This window comes from Adiantum capillus-veneris, chromosome 19 (genome assembly GCF_014529385.1).
Source record: "Adiantum capillus-veneris isolate H3 chromosome 19, ASM1452938v2, whole genome shotgun sequence".
Taxonomy (NCBI): domain Eukaryota; kingdom Viridiplantae; phylum Streptophyta; class Polypodiopsida; order Polypodiales; family Pteridaceae; genus Adiantum; species Adiantum capillus-veneris.
In genome coordinates, this window is record NC_140949.1 from 128498471 (window position 1) to 128515662 (window position 17192).

The 17192-nt window shown below is 45.3% G+C and overlaps 1 long non-coding RNA gene and 1 pseudogene across 2 annotated transcripts in view; one reads left to right on the forward strand and one right to left on the reverse strand.

Moving 5' to 3' along the window:
- Positions 1–833: 833 nt before the first annotated feature.
- Positions 834–7998, forward strand: LOC147434848 (uncharacterized; annotated as a pseudogene). Its single transcript, XR_015185393.1, has 2 exons — positions 834–1384; positions 6256–7998. The product of XR_015185393.1 is annotated as an uncharacterized LOC147434848 (transcript).
- A 1373-nt stretch (positions 7999–9371) lies between these two features.
- LOC147434849 (uncharacterized) overlaps positions 9372–17192 on the reverse strand; it is a 71599-nt gene continuing 63778 nt past the window's right edge. The window contains exon 3 of the long non-coding RNA XR_015185255.1: positions 9372–9754. This is a non-coding gene — a long non-coding RNA (uncharacterized LOC147434849). The remainder of the gene's footprint in view (positions 9755–17192) is intronic.

Genomic DNA, 17192 nt, shown 5'->3' on the forward strand with positions numbered 1-17192 from the left:
CTTTTGTGACTTTTCTCTTATGTTGACTATTGCACTCACTTCTGCTTTCATGTCTACCATCATTATAGCTTCTATGTTATTCCACTCCTTTAAAAATAGTTGACTATTGTGCTCACTTCTGCTTTCATGTTAACCATCATTACAACTTCTATGCTATTCCACTTCTTTAAAAACAGTTCAAATGACTTGGACTGCCTAGAGCGTATGGCCGTGTAACAATAGATGCCGACTTCACTCATATTGACCTCGGTGGCGACGACCATAATGTGCTGAGAATAAGGCAGAGCGAGAGGATATCAAGCTCTTGCTTCACAATGAGAGAGAGAGAGAGAGAGAGAGAGAGAGAGAGAGAGAGAGAGCACGTTCCTGAGAAGGCGTTGAATGATGTGTGAGATGTGCTTCATTTGATCGACCAAAATCAGAGAGAACCGCTTTCAGCTCACACGAGAGGATTATTTCTAAAAGCGATCCTGTCCACATCGATGCTAAACACCAACCCTTCACAAAGAGTCCGTCCCCCCCCCCCCCCGCCCCCCAAGGCCAAAAAAGGCCTTATGCCAACCAAGTAAAAAGCATCGTAGGCTTACCAAGTAAAAAGCATCGTAGGCCTTAGGCCAACCAAGTAAAAAGCATCGTAGGCTTACCAAGTAAAAATTGGCTCGTCCGGCAGTGTGAATTGGCTGCAGCGTGGAAAAGGGATGTCCAGGCGAGGTGTGCGCCAGTCTAAACCAATTGGCAACAAGAAAGGCGAGAAGTGGACCATGGCAACCAGTGGCGGTAAGCCTCCTGCCATTCTACATGCATTGCATGATGCCATTCACGGCAAGGTTTTGCTTCATGCTCTCTCTCTTCACACACGCACACGATCAAATTTCTGATTGGAAGACGGCCAGTCCAGGAAAATTTCTGTGCAAATAGGCCAAGTTATGAATTCATGGACGCATGCTTTCCCGGAGTATGTATTGAGATGTGGCTCTCTTGCATGGCACCCCGCTGAGCCATGGCCTCAGCTATGTGCAAACAATTAGACACCAAGCCTAAGATGCTGTAGACTCAGCTATCAACTGCATCATGTGTGTGAGTTAGATTTCTTGACAGGGGGTTTTGAGGTACATAGATTTGTCCAAATGACTTGAAATTTTGCATGCAAGCTTAATAGGGCTAGATGATTCTACACCCAAGAGGGTTTGCCAAAATAAAGCTCCTAAGTGCACTATGTGACTTATAGCGCGATATAAGACATAAGTTGCACACTTTCAGTGATTTTTCAACTGTCTTTAGTTCCTTGCCCTCCCCTTAGTCTAAAAAGCTTAAGTATCAAGTTTCACTTCAATTGGAGTTTGTTTGACCTCAGTTGGACACTTAGTTCCGTTTCAGATAGCAGGTTTGAACTGACTCTCCACCTTTTATGCATCCAAATGTTCCCAAATTTGATGTGCAACCTTCTTTTTGTTTGTTTAATGCAATGGTAATGCTCAGCTCTCAGTTTGCACCCAACTGGTAGTTTCCTGTCTTATAGCGCGCTATAAGATGAACATAATAGTTTTGGCACAGTTTTCCACTCTGTCTTGCTCCAGGTGTCTTCACAAGGTTATGAAAAGTCCATATGTCAAGTTTCATGCAGATATGATTTTATTTGCTATCCCCTTTTTGGCTTTGAACTATTTTGACATAACACTTGGAGTTTCTTTGTTGGTAATTGTATTTGTTGATTCCCAAATTCTTCAACACTTGATTTTTAAGGTTCAAAGATCATGTAGAAGACTCACTAACAACTCTTAGCACTCAATTGCCTATCAGGTAGCCTAAAAGACATATAGCGCGCTATAAGTGTTTTTGGCTATCTGGCTCCTGTTTCTTACTTTTATTGGTTGCTGTGAGTTCCCCTGGTCTCCCTGATCCCCAATATGAGTTCAAGTATCAATACCCCTTTCTTTCACTCTTGTTTGGACAGGTTCTCCCTTATGGTTGTTTCGACTCTTTTTGTTTCCGTTTCGTCGCAATTGTCTACGTTGTTCCAAGCGTTGGATCCAAATCCAAATATATGGTCAATGTGCATCCTCTAGGGATGTGTAGGGTGGGTTTTGCTTTCAAGGCAAGCAAAAAGCCTTGTTGTTTTCCTTTTTTGTTACTTTGCGTTTTTCTTAGCGTTTTTTCCACATGAGCACTTCACAACCATAACCAAACAACCACAACTCAAAACCAAAACTCTAAACTACAATACCTAACTAATCCTATCTAGTCGCAGACCCTTGGCAAGACGCTGGCTTCCTGGCTATCTACTAGACCTCAGGATACCCTCTCCTGGATCTTCTCTAAAGGTTTCAAGCTCTCTCTAGCCTAAGCTAAAGCAAGCTTCCATCACGCAAGTGTCGTAGGCTTCCTACTTATGGTCTTGTGTCCCCGGCAACGGCGCCAATGTTGCGGGAGCAACTCACACCCGAATAGTACAAAACATACCTCTCAACAAAATGTCAATCGAGGCCACAAGTGACACGGTAGGTGCACGTAGACAATCCCGTTAGCTTGTCAGGCTAGGACCAACCCACACATACACACTTACAAATGGTTCAACTTCTGAACTAATCATAGATCTCTTAACTGCACCAAATGTCCTGCGGATGCCTAATCACTGTCAAACACCTTAAACGAGGTCGGAATTGCACGAAACTCAAGACACACCATCCCCTCACTAGGACAATACTATCCTGAAGTCCTTAAGTCAAAACCCTAACCCTAACCCTCTCAAATACAGTCACACTATAAGACAGGTCAGAATTCTCTCAGGGATGTGCAGTGTGGTACTACCACTTCTCTGTGTGTTTGCCACTGTAAGGATCACTGGCGCATGGTCAGAGAAGGCAGTGCCTGCCAGAATGCAAACTGCTCCTCCACTGTCACAAAAGTGGTCACTAGCATAAAAACGGTCGATCCTCGACAGATTCACCCCTCCTACTCTCCTGTCTGATCGAGAGAAGGAGAGGTTGTCTATTGGTGGTATAAATCCTGCATGTTGCCATACATCGGATATCCCCATGGTCATACATAACTTCTCCCAAGCTGCCAACTCAGCTCCATGCACTGTAACATGGCTGCCTCCCATCCTGTCTGAGGGGTCCTCCAACATGTTGAAGTCCCCCCAACACACCACTGCTCTGCGTGAGGCAAGGACCCCACTATCTGTGCCCAAAACTCGGCCTGACCACTCGCATGGTTGGGCGCATAGATGTTAAAGAAGCCCATAAGACAGCCCTGCACCTGCAAGGTCATCCATTGTGCCTTGCCTGGCACTATAATGCCCCTGCCCACAATGGCCGGCTTCCATGAATCCGCAATAGTCATACATACCCCGCCCTAAATGCCCCCTAACCCAAAGCCAGCTGACCAAAAAGTCCCAGAGTGGCCCCGCAAAATCTGACCACAACGCCAAATATGGCTATCACATAGATGGTACTCTGCAGCATGAGAAGGTCAATCTTGCCTCCCACAAGGCATCTCTGTAACTCCTGTCGTAATCCCACATGGGCTTGGATGGGGAGTAATCCGCATCCGAGTGACCCCGAGAAAGGCGTGTATGCATGTGCTGTACAACCCAAGCCCATGTAGAGCGTGCAGTCCGTAAAGCAACATCCGCAGACCAAGAGTCCTCATAGGCATATACATAGCTCAAAGTGCTCTGAGTGTCGGCAAAGAGGTAAGCCAGAATATGCCTACATCCCGATGTATCCGGGGGTGTCACACAAAACTTGGCCAGTGGCCAGAGTGTCTGCAACATGTCTGTCACCCCTAGATCCGCTGTATGATGTGAGAACTCAATAGCCTGGGCCTGCAACCAATCCAAGACTGCCTGCAGTGTCCACTCAGTGTGATCCTGGCCCCACACTGGAAAGTAAAAGCCAGCAGCTGTGTCCAGCGCCTTTGTGCCTCTGGCTGCCAACAAGACCACATGTGCTCGGAAGCACGCTGCCTCGTAGTCAGCAGAGGGGTCACCGAGGAACCGGGTAAAGCCGTAGTCGAAAAAATCCCAACATCGACGAATGTCAAAACAGGGACGTCCTAGCGGGACTGCTGCAAAAGGTGAGGCCTGTACCAAGAGCGGTCTCCTCAAGTAAGGCTGTCCCTCGAGCTGCACGGCTCGTAGCGAAGGTACTACCCAAAGAGCGCGGGGCTGTCGATGAGTGTCCAGTCCCCTGTGTAGAAGGAGGCTCTCGAATCGGGTCAGGTGAAGAGCCCACAGTCTTAGTGGAGGGTGACGGGTCGGCAGGAGGAGGGGGAGGTGGAGGTGGATGTGCTGCCGAAGAGGTGTGGGGGGAAGGCAAGGGTGGGGGGGCTGTTGGTGGTGAGGCTGAGATGGAGGCAGGCTCCTCTGTATCCTTTTCCTGCAGAGGGTCAAAATGGTTCCCTGTCGGGACCCACTGCTGCTGAACTGGCGCAGGGCGGCCACCAGGTAGGGCAGCATGGCGAGCTCCTCCCTGTCGACGGAGGCCGTGGACCTGCTACCAGCCATCTGCTGCCTGGGCACTCGCCTCTGCAGAGGTGCTAGCCTGTGTGCCCTGTGTACTTGTATGCTGTGTCTGCTCGGGGGCTGCGTCTGCGTTGTAGGTCGAGGTCTCCGACGTGGACAGGCCCTCGCAAGGTGGCCCATCTGTCTGCAGATATAACATTGATTCGGGAGACCCGAATACTCCACCTTCTGGCTGAGCCAGCCACCACTCACCTTAGGTAGGAGCACTACCTTCGGGAGAGAGTGGGTGTCCCGAACCAAAACGCATACTGTGGGAATGCCTGCTGCCTTGGTAGCAACTGAAGCTGCCTTGCGTGGAGTCTCCAAGACTGTTCCGATCTCGGAACCAATCCTTGACAGAAGCGGGAGGTATTCTTTCCTCAAGCCAGGGAAGCAAACCGAGATGGGTAAATCTGCTTCCCCGACAAGAACGTCTGTAGCCGGGTCGAAACCATGGCGCCACTGTCAAAAATGAGCCCTCACTGCACGAATGGCCAGTGGGCTCATCGAAATGACCTTGGCAGCCGTCTCGGAAGTCTCCAACTCAATCTGGTAGTACACGCGCCCGAGAAGCTGAATGTCGACGATCTTTCCCACCTCTGCAAGGAGATGGGCCTGAAGGAGGACTTGCACCTCCCCTCTGCTGGGACGACTGCCAATGATCTTGCAGATGACGGAGGTAGCCTGAAGGCGCTCCACCTCTGCTGCGAGGCTCGCTTGCTCTGCTGGCGATAGAGCAAGTCGGATGGAGGGCTCGGCGGGGTCGGACGATGGGGCTTCATCAGAGTCCCTCTGTGGTGGAGCACGAGCGTCCATCTGTGTCTGCTGCTGCAAGTGAAGTGGAAGCTTGCTGCCAATCGAGTCGTCTTCAGACAGAATAGCTGAAGAAGACCCAAGAAACACTCAAGCATGGCGGGGACGGGGGGTTTCTGGTATGGCGAAGCGGGGACGAAAAAACCCCAAAAAAGGGGGGGCTGTGGACTGTGAGCGACGCGCGGGGGGGGGGGGGGGGGGGGGGGGGGGGGGGGGGGGGGGGGGTTGGCTGCAGGCTAAGGGCGCTGCGGGAAAGGAGGCTGCGGCCTGCGGGCTGCGAGCGAGGGGGGCTGAGGGGAGAGGCTGCAAGCGACGAGGGGGGGGGGGGGGGGGGGGGGGGGGGGGGGGGGGCCTGCTGCAGGCTAAGGGCGCTGTGGGAAAGGGGGCTGCGGGCTGCGAGCGAGGAGGGCTGAGGGGAGAGGCTGCAAGCGACGAGGGGGGGGGGGGGCTGAGCGGGGCTGAGGGCAGCGAGGAGGGCGGCGTGCAGGGAAGGGGCAGCGATGGCGTGCAAGGAGCAGCAGCAGGGAGCGCCTGGTGGGCTGAAGTGCTGTGAAACAAATCTTTAATTGCACTATGATAGATCAGATGCCTCCACTGTTACCTTGACTGCTGCTTCAGTTCTAGGTATTTGTCTTGACTATCTTTGAGTGTTGTATATTATGATAGCATAGAGTTTAAATTTCTTTGATCCATAGTCCCAAGTGGTTACAACCCAAAATAGCCTTTGAAACCTACAATTTGAATTCAGGTCTGCATGCACTAGATAGTGGCCTCAATAGGCTTGCAAATTCAAGCATGTGTGCACCTAACGATGGCCTTATTATGCTTGCATTGAAGTCTAAATTTGAATTCAGGTCTATATGCCAATTGCCTTCGAAAATGATTGTGTTCTGAGGCTCATATCTCAATATGCTTATGTTTCTGGCATTTCATTTCAGAAAATGATGGTGTTTTGAATTCCAATTCAATTGATCATGGGTCCATGAATGCGGACCAGCTTGCCCATGGCCAGCCAAAGGTTTTTCTTGATGTTGCAGTCCTACATGACGATTCACATCCAGTACGCAAGTTTGTACTCCTAGAAGAAACTGGCATGGTGGAAGAGCCGTACGTGGCAGAGCGGGCATGCATGGATGACAATTCCACCAATGGAAGCATCCAATTTTGTAGGTTATACGAGGTGTCAGAAAGATCAAAAAGCTTGTTGATACCACCCACGCAGCTGGAGCCAAAGAAAAGCAGCCCTACAAAACCCTTTTTCAACAATCCGTGCTTGGGTGTGGAATCCATCCTCAAGACACTATTTAGAGCACGAGGAAGATCAACCTCAACCAAAGGGGTAAAGGCCTTTACATGATGGGTTGCATGTCCATCAAGCTCTAACAATGAAGCTCTATCCTTTACAACAGGGCATAGCTTTTGTGAGAATGATATAAACTTAACCTACGATAACCATGGCAATCTCGACTTTGGACAACATAATTTTTCAGAGTTGAGAGGTTGTTTTGGCAAGGCTGTGAACAGATCAGAGTTTGATACTTTCAGCTTTAAGTGTTCGTCGAAGCCATTGGCCATAGTCAAAAGTGACGATGAAGATCTGGCACTGTTTGTAGCCACAGATGTAGCAGTGGATTGTGTGCTACTTCCATGCAGTGCAGGGGTGGAAATGGCTGAAAACAAGAAATTTATGGCAGCATTTTCGTATCCGTGTACTCAGACAAGTATTACCGAGGCTTACGAGGAGCTGATTGAGGGCAAGGCTGACCATGGCATAAAGAAGTTATATGCTCTTCTCAATTTGGAAGATGATGCTCTCTACCAGAAATTGTTTGAAGTCTTCCGAGCATTTCATGATGGGACTTTGCTGTGCTCCCCAGGAGCCCTTGGGATGTTTGATGATGTCAAGTGCTATTACAAGTGTACCACTGGAAAAGGCTCTAGTGGTGGGCCAATAATACCCACCCACTTGCCAGGGTATGTGGTTGGTATCCATAAGGGTGGGGTTGTTGATAAAGATTATAATCAAGCCACCTCTACCGATTCACCTGCCTTTGTCAAGGTGTACTCAGAATTTGTACTACCAAGACTTCCGCCTAGAGAGAGTATTTTCTGGACTGGCTGGGACCTTCAACCATTTCTTAGATGGCTACAGAAGCACCACTTGACGTGGGGAGAGCCAATCAAAGAGTATAACTTGATGGAGAGGATAACAAAGCTGATGCAAGGATGGAGCAGCTGGAGCTTGCTGAACGGAGGAAAGATCGAGGAGGAGGTGAACATGACAGTTGAGACCACACCACCACCAACTTTAAAAGGGCCAATTCATTATTGATTGTTTACAGAGGTGGCTGTTTTATACATACACACACAGGAGTTTGTTGTAATTTTATGCCAAGAAACATGGGAGTCTAGTGTACAAGAGTTAGTACCTCTCACTACCCCTTGTGTAGGGGCTACCCCTTGAGTAGGGGCCATGTAGTTTTGATACACCAAAATACGTATATTACCTGGTTTACATTTAGAGTGGAGACAAACTCAGATATAGTTTTTTCACCACCTCTTGTGTAGGTGCCATGTAGTTTTAATACACTGGAATGTATATTTTCCCTGATTTCCTTTCAGGGTGGTGGCATACTGAAAAATAGTTTTTGATAATCATATCAGCCTTCAAAGGTCTGATACATGGTTGCTTCAATCGTGGGTATACTGCGATAAAATTTTGTTTTTGGGAATTTTTTTTCTTACTCTTATCATAGATGCGTGCCTTCATGTATTCAGTATGTCCCTGCTTGAGTTGAAGTTAGGCATGTAAGTACATGTAGCTCTAGTGGCTGCCAAATCTATCTCTCCCCCTCGATTTCATGTACCTTGGTTCTTTCCCCCCTTTCATGTCAAATGGAGGGATAGATTCGACAAAGGAAATGACGGTTCTGAAAGAAAAAAAGAAAAAAGTTAAGTGAACTGTGTCCTTTCCCCCCTTTCATGTCAGATTTAGGGATTCATCTGATTGTAGACAGAAATATCTGTCATGGGCCTGTCAGCACCGATTATTTTTGGTAATTGCTTGCATCTCATAAGGGCAACGGGGATAGCATAGTGGTGTGGTCATCTCATGTTTTGCAAGCATAAGCGCTGTCTGTCTCGTGTGCATGGTTGTGTGTATTCATGAATTTTATTTTTATTTTGTAAAATCTTGTTGGTTTCTCCTTTGCATCTGAATCTAAGACTTAAACTTGAGGACTGAATCTAAGATTTTGCTCTGTTGTTTTGTGTGTCTTCTTGTAAGACTTTGAAACCTAGGAATTACGTCCTTCACACTATCTTATCTTTTATACAAACGCCCTTAAAGCTGAGTTTTTGTTCAAACTTTCCTTCAAATAAATTGTTTCATTTATTTTGATTTTGTTGTTGTTGAAGTCATATTTAAGTAGTTGTTTTGTTTTATTGATTTTTAAATTTTAGTTTTGCTTCAATTTCCTCGTTCTTTGTGTGTCTTGATCTTGTGTTTTGTCTGAGTCTTTGAGCTCCTATCTCAATACGCAAGCTCAGATTTTTTTGAACTTATGAAGATATATTTAAAGAAAGTTATGTTAACCATTTAAACACCATGACAACTTAAGCTTCTGCCATTACTTGAGAAAGGGCTGAATATATAACGGAGATATAAAACTAGTTTTGCTTGGTGGCCCTAGCTATAGAAGGTAGTTGAGAATTTGATCAAATTGAGGACGTTATTAAAAGAGAAATGTTTGTTATAGAGACATTTGTGATCGAAGCAGAACAAGTAGATACAATAAAGTGAAGATGTTGTGGATGCACAATGGGAATATTTTTTTTTCAATTACGAAGCATCAAAATAGCTAACACCAAAGCGAAGCAATGAACTAGATGTGAAATTTTGAGGCTAAGAACAACACCAAAAATGTGAGGTTGAAGTTTTATTGAGCAATACTATACGAAGGAGAGACTTAAGTAGGCAAAAAACTTTCGATAGTAGAAAGGTAACTGTGAATGACGCATACCAAGCAGTACGCAACAAAATTTTACATCTTTCTTGCATTTTTCAAGAACGTGTATTTCTTACAGTGAGGAGGGTGAGCTTGCAAAACGTTATACTGATCAAAGCTGTGCTGTTATATCTACTGATGAATGTCTTTGTTAGTATACGTGCTACATGTAAATTGCTACAAACGAAAAGTTCTTCAAGAAAAAAAGTTTTCATCGAATAGTTGGAAGCACAGAATGTTTTTACACATTTTGAAAGGTGGATGTCCAGTGTGTTCTGCTTTTCTTCTTTTGTAGCTGTTCGTGACGCCTATGTTCTTGCATCCGTTTTGACGGCACGTGATGGAGTATAATGTATATCTGATATCCGTTGTCTTTTGCTTGTTAAAATGTTTTGTTCGAGCAGCAACAGGTGGCTCTTGTTGTCGTGTTCTGCGCAATCAGAATGAAGAATAGTGTTAAACAAAGTGATGAAATTGATTGATGATGAAGTATACGTTTGAAAGAGGTGATGAAAAATGAGTAAAGTCATTATAACCTATTGATTGATTGTTGATATTGATGAAGTCAAATGGATCAAAAATTTCAAAGCGTGTTCTGTAGACGTTCTTATCGTGGTGCCATGTGAGCATTTTGTCTGTGATTGATGCTGCTTGATTGTTGCATTGTTTCTTGAAGTTTTTTAAGACCTCGCAAGCATCACTGTTTGTTGTGTCTAATAGGTCTTCGAGTGCAACATCATAGGCGTAGTGGAGCATTTCAAATATGTAGGGCTTTATTGGTGTTTTTATATGAAGTAAGCGATTAGCATCCTCAACAGTCATGATGTCTTCGAGCATGTCCGTTTCGATGTTTAGCTTTGTGATGATCTCTTTGATCAGGCTTTAGAACTAACCTATTGGTCTTTTGATGCCCATGCTTTTGTTGTAGTTGAGTCTCTCTACGGATCTGTCTATAAATGATTGCAGTTCCATAAAGCCGGCAAAGCCCTTAATGTAAGTGATTGGATGGAAGCCTGCCATGTTAAGGAGTTGCATTTGCTTCTCGGTTGGATACAGCGGTACTTGTGCCGTGGGTTGTTTTCTCGAGGCAATGTTCTACTTGAAAAGTTCAAGAAGTCTTTGCACGTGCATGAAATTATAATTAGTAGATACATTGTTATAAATTGGAAGCACACCATGAAATACGTCTTATACAGTGGTTTACCTTCGAGTTGCTCATTTTGCTGGATGTAGACGTTCCATGAAACAATAACATGATTAGATTTTGTAGTGAAAAATCAACACTGAAAGAGTGTGAAAAAGAAGATTATGTGTTTAGAAGAATAAAGAGTAATAAATACGATGAGAGAGTATTAAGAATTAAATTTGAGCTCATGATAATACGGAAGCAAAACAAAGAAATGTCTTATAAAATATTGGTTACTTAAGCAGCAATTGCTGCACAGTTGTTCCAAAAATTCTATATATCATCGCAAAACAAAGTCATGGACGAAATCCAAGAATCATGCACATATACACTTGGAAGGTTACTAGTGAGTTCCATGAACAATCTGAAGTGGAACGGGGTAGAACATATCAAGGATTGGCAGGCTAAGTATATTCAGGTTTTTGCGGGCTGTAATTTGTGACATCATCACATAAGCAAGGCCTGGTGCAAAGGCATCTCTGAAGATTAGAAGAACTCTGCTGGATATTGTAGCTCCTTGTGCTTTGTGCCCGGTCATGGCATATCCTAGTGTTAAGGGGAATGTGGATTTATGGTACCACGTTCCATATACTGAAGTCCGTTTGTGCTTGGTTCGATGAAGTGTTATATTTTTTCCAGTGCAATGAATGAGTAGAGTGATGCCGGTAACTTGACCTTCTGCAATTTTTGTTATCCCGTCCACAATATATGTGGCACCATCTGTGGCACCGATTGTCAAGTCAATGTTTTTAGTCACCATGCAGCGGGCACCAATTGCAACTGAGTTCAGCTCATTGAACTTAGGGTTTAGGAGCCATTGTTGGAGCACAATGATATCTCTCGCGTTCGTCTTCATCTCGACTTGTGTAATGTCATTTTGGCTATATAATTTATTCAAAGCAAGGGTGTTACGTCTGATCTATGAGTGCAAATTATTGTAGTGGAATTATTGATGTAGTCAGGAACATGAGCCTTATCTATGATACATGCACCCAAGGTACAATTCATTTAATGAGTATTAGGTTTCCTTTCACGAATGATGGTCAAGAACTTAAGTAAGTCGAGATCCGTGGCATGTCTTATTGAGTATGACATACTGTAGCAAGTTGCGTGTAGCCAATGGATAGAGCTAGTGATATGACGTGTAATAAAGTTCCTATGCGTGATTACAAACTGGGGGTAGTTGGGCAAGGTCACCAAGCAAGATGACGTACTTTTTGTTGAGAGGATCTTCCAATATACCTCTTGTTATGTTGACAATCTGTCTTATGACAAGATCGAAAGTCGTTCGTGTCAACATAAACAGCTATCAATGATTATCACATATGCCTCTTTTATGGCCATATATCTCTCATCAGTATCATGAATGGAGAGAGGATATTACTGATTTCTTGTTAGTATTTTGAATTGGTAATGGACTGTGGATGCTATGCTACTGAGCTTTGTTGATGCTGCTCTAATTGATGCAATAAGTATAACATTTTTGTTTCGCTTAATGTATTCATACGTCAGATACCTGATCAGATGTGTTGCCACTCCCTGGTGTCCCTGTTACAATGTGCAAACCTATGCTCGCAATCACCAGTCGATTGTATATTTTCAATTGCTCAGTTGTGAGTTCTGAGTTGCTGACAACAACAAACTCCTGTAGTATAGTCAATGAGTTCAAGCGGTGTTGTTCCATGGTCGAGTCATTCTCTATTGAGGATGTCATTGTCTCATTTGCTCTTTGCAGTGCTATCTTTTGGACAATCATGTTCACAAGCTGGTCAATCTCTATTGTGACTAGCATATTTCTCTGTGTGTACTCTGTAATGTACATTTCCAAGTCCTTGTTGTTTTGTATGAAATTTCTTATTTAACACTCCACGAAGTAAGAACTTGTCGTGTTATCAGGTGAGGAGGTCAACCTCTCTACGAAAGCATATATGACGCAACAAGATGTAGAAGAATGCCTTTGTGTGGTGTCCTGGGTGATATTCAATGAATATGACGAGCCTTCTATGATGCTTAAAAGTATTGCCATAGTTGTTCGTTAATGGCGTGCAATGCGTGCTCATCACTGATGACCGTTTTTCTATAATGTGGTTCTTGTGGTACTTGCAGAATGTTAAGGTCTCAAGGGAGGCTGCTCGAGCACAATATAAACTGACAGGGTGCATCACAACATTGTGTGATTTGGACACAATATGTTGTCTTAGTTCCAATGGCGATGAATCTATATAGAAAACAGCTTTGCTTTTGGTTATTACTGGAATTTGCAAGCAGTTCAAAGCAGCTTCTGTAGTAGAAATTGATTTTGCTAGAAGTGCAGTAGCTATCACTTGTAGTTTAATCTTGTCAAGCCCTTCTAAGCCCAATCTCGTGGCCGCACCTGCAAATATGTTTAATGTTTCAATCTTTCACTTTTCATTGTGTATTTGAGTAGATAATATGATATTGAAGAGTTTGTGACACGTTGAATATTCATATGAGCTCCCCAAAGGAAAAGAATCGTGGCATGGTAAGGAACCACGTTTTGAGCTTCATAACTTGGGTGGTAGTACATCCACTTCAAAGAATGAGGGTTTAGAACTGGGTGGGGGTTTGCTTGGACATCATACGGAAACCCATGCTTGCACTTTTTATTGTTGTGTATGCGACATGCGTCATGTCACACATGCATTTGCTTCTTGAAGACGAGTTCACGAAGCATCTTTGCATGTGTGTCATTGTCAATCACAACAGGGATATGAGCAGAAATCTCTGATGCTGCTTGGTCAATGTTATTTGCATCCACCCACAGAATGATATGTGCATGGAGGGATCCTCTGTTTTGGATCTCATATAGCACAAAGTGGTGGTGAACACGACCAAGGATTTGGTTTCCTTGCAAGATATAGCGATTCATGAAATGTTTTAATCGATTATGAAAGAGCAACACACATTCAACTGGGCAATCTTTCCAAGAGAAGTCAAAGTTGAACATTTTAGCTATTTTCTCGATTGTGTTGACTTCACTCCACCTAGTAGTAGTGACTTCGTTTTCCGTGAATGTAATGAATAAGTTTGGTAAACCCCATGCATCAACCATACTTATCAAGTCCTTCAAAGAGCGTTTATGCCAGGATGGAGTGCCAACAATTATTGCAGGATGGTTGAAGCGAAGTATGTTCCGAATGGCCTCTTTGTCGTTCACATTCCTGTGTGCTCTCTTATACTTGTCAATATCTCGTTGCAAAACAGTAGTGGTTGTGTTGTTCGTGTTGGGGTATAGGCGCATGTGCCTTGCCCGGCCGCCCAGAGTCTGGGCGCCCACTGACTTGTATACCTTATACATAGCATAAGTGTATAGGGGGCTGCTCACTCTTTGAGTCTCCCCACCCACATCGTGTGTGTGTCTCCTTCTCTCTCTCTCACTCTCCGTCTGTGGTGCTCCCCAATCCCCTTCAATTGGTATCAGAGCTATGGTGACCGCGGAGAGCACGACGGCTTTGAGAGCTTCGAGGCGATAGCTCGCTCGCTCTCGACAGTGGAGTTCGATCGCGGAGTTTCACGGAGAGCGATTTTAGCTTGAGGAGCATTGTCTTTGGAGCTTAGGAGCTTGGTGTGGTCAAGCTTGGTCGAGGAGGCGGTTGCGGCTTCCTTGGTGAGAGGAGCTTTTGAGCTCAGTGGAGCTCGTTAGAGAAGTGCTCGGCGGAGGAGAGCTTGACATTCTAGTGCTTGGATGTTGTTGTGGCAGAGCTCTTGTGTTGGAGCTTGCATTGAGAGGACATTGCATTACGCAGAGTGGAGCAGGAGCAGGTTCAAAACTGTGTGCAGCTCGTTTTTGCCATTTTCGGGCTCTAAAACGCAGTTTTTTGCGTAGCTCCGTCATACAGAGTCAGATCTACATGATCCAGGAGTCTAGGTCAGGGTTTTGGCACGCTCCGAACGTGATGGTGATGTCTATTTGCTGAAATTATGCTTTGAATTACAGCAGGTACAGCAGCAAGTTTATTTGTGCACTTTCGCGTCTCAAAAACACTGTTTTTGGCATAGCTTTCACACCCGGACTCGGATACATATGATCCAGAGTCTACCTTGGGGTTTTGGCACGCTCCGGACACACTCGTCATATCAGAATTGTAAAATTCTGAATGCTGAATTTTCTGCAGCAGCAGTTGTTTATTGTGTGTCGAGGATTCCACACATGGTTTGCTCTCAAATGTGAGAGTGATATTTGCTGCAAGTTTCCTCACAGGTGGGAGGATACGATGTATGCCTTATGTGGTTTGATGCTCAGGGAGACTAATGTGATTGCATTTTGAGCTCGGCAATGTATGCCTCGAGCATGTTTTTTGGCAGTCACACGTAGAGCAGATATTTGTGTACTAGATTTGCAGGTGTTTGCAATGATGTATGCAAAGTGTGGAGATTGGTGCATGCATTTGGAGTGCGGTTTGATGCGCTTTGGTTGCTCATGATTTTGAGCGTGCAGTCAGTTTGGTTACTGGTTTTGTGGCCGTTTTACTGACGAAACTCTGGCGAAATTTTCCCAGGAGTTTTATGCGTATCATTTGTGCGATCTAGGTAGAGATTGCGGGTTGCACTCAGCATTTGCGTGCGGTGTTCTCTGCAGGTGGGAGATTTGTGTGTGTGTATGCATCGATACCGCACATTGTGGGCTTGGTGATTAGCTCACGGGTTTGACAGGCGTACAATTATCTTGGCACACTCACAGGAGTGAGTATTGTGATGTATGCTTGTGTGGCTACGAGCTAGGTAGCCGGATTCGAGCACTAATGGCTTGAGGTTTTTCAGCAGGATTCAGCTACAGGTTTACAAGTTTACAGGCAGGTTTGAGGGCTTATTTGGGCGCTGAATTTTCAGCCATTGTTTCCTCTTTGCAGGTGTCCATGTATGGCTCAGTTGTAGGCTGATCTGGGACACGTTTGTGACTCGTTTATGCAGTTGTTTAAGAGCTGAATTTTGGGGCTGTTTTGGGGCTGATTTGCAGCCATATTTGCAGACTTTTGTTGATGCGATTCAAGTCAGTTTAGGGCTGATTTGGTTGACATTTGCTACTCATTGTTGGTTGCTCTTTGGCGAGCATTATGGCTGATTTTTCATTTGACTTCCAGCGTTATGGTCTGACACAGTTTGATGGTGCAGATTTTGTTGCTTGGAAGGAACATATGCTTGTTGCATTGACAGATTTGGGGCAGGATAAACCCTTGCGTGGTTTATCGGCGAAGCCCAAGTCTATGAGTGATGATGATTGGCATGATCTTGATGAGTTAGCAATGTCTACGATTCGTTTGCATCTGGTTGAGTCTGTTTACTGGCAGGTCTCGAGGGAGACTACAACTCATGCTTTATGGCAGAGTTTACATGCTATGTACGCGACATCCATGTCTACAGGGGAGTCTAGTCCCACTTCTATGTCCATGGGAGAGATTGGTCCCACACGCAAGTCTCGACGGCATAGAGACTTGACATGTTGGCATTGTGGACATAGAGGGCACATTAGGCGTCGATGTTTCAGGCGTTTGAGACAACGGAGGTGACAGATGCGTGATGCAGATTTGGGCATGACAGATGCTAGTGAGATCAGTACGGTGGTTACTGAGTATGCTTGTGATGGCGATGTCACATTTACATCTAGCTTGTCTTCATACGATCTTATGTCTACGGATTGCATATCGGATTGCACATTGTCTTCACATTGGTTACTAGATTCAGATGCTACATTCCATGTCACGTCGCATCGTGAGTGGTTTAGCACGTTTTCTAGTGGGAGACTTGGTTGTGTGCACATGGCCGATGGTGCTGTGTATGACATTGAGGGTACAGGAGACGTATGTTTGTCCTTGCCCAGTGGTATGAGATTTACCCTACGTCACGTGCGTTATGTGCCAGATCTGAGACGGGATTTGATCTCAGTCAGACAGTTACGGGATAGTGGATGTCGGGTATCGCTGCTTGAGCGATCTTTTGCGTTGCATTTGGGTTCGCTAGTGATTGCGAGAGGTGCCAGAAGTGGTACAGGTTACCCATTGCATGTGGATCACGAGAGAGACGGTGTTGTCTCTGTGATCATGCAGCCAGGTAGAGAGCGAGAGAGCAGGCGAGTCTCTTTTGCTCATGGGTTGCAGGGTACTTTGCATGGAGTGCAGAGTAGTGAGCTCGTTGTGCACACGGTTGGGGCACGACTTGAGCAGTCACACAGAGAGGTGACAGAGTCAGACATGCATGCTTTGCTAGTGACTGAGCAAAGCAGAGAGTCAGTTGTGCGAGATACTTCTATGCAGGATAGACAGGTAGAGCGGTCTTGCTCTAGTGAGTCACGACAGGAGAACGTTGTGCAAGAGTCTATGCATACGGAGTTAGAGCATGAGAGCTCTAGTAAGTCACAGCAGATTGAGTGGTCATGTTTGCAGTGGATGATTGCAGAGGAGGCTGAGATGTCAGCGATTATGCAGTCATTCCTTTCTATGCTCGACAGTGAGCATGGGGATATAGTTGTGCAGGATATGCCTTCCAGCAGACATCTAGAGCAGCTCGTTTGCTCTGAGGTTGCACGACAGGTTGATGCGTCTTTTGTGGACAGTCAGGAGATGTATGTGGCTGACATGCCTTATCAGTCAGAGATGCCTATTGCCAGGGATATATATGTTGATGCATGCTCCGTAGAGCTAGCAGGGCCCGCTAGCATTGCATC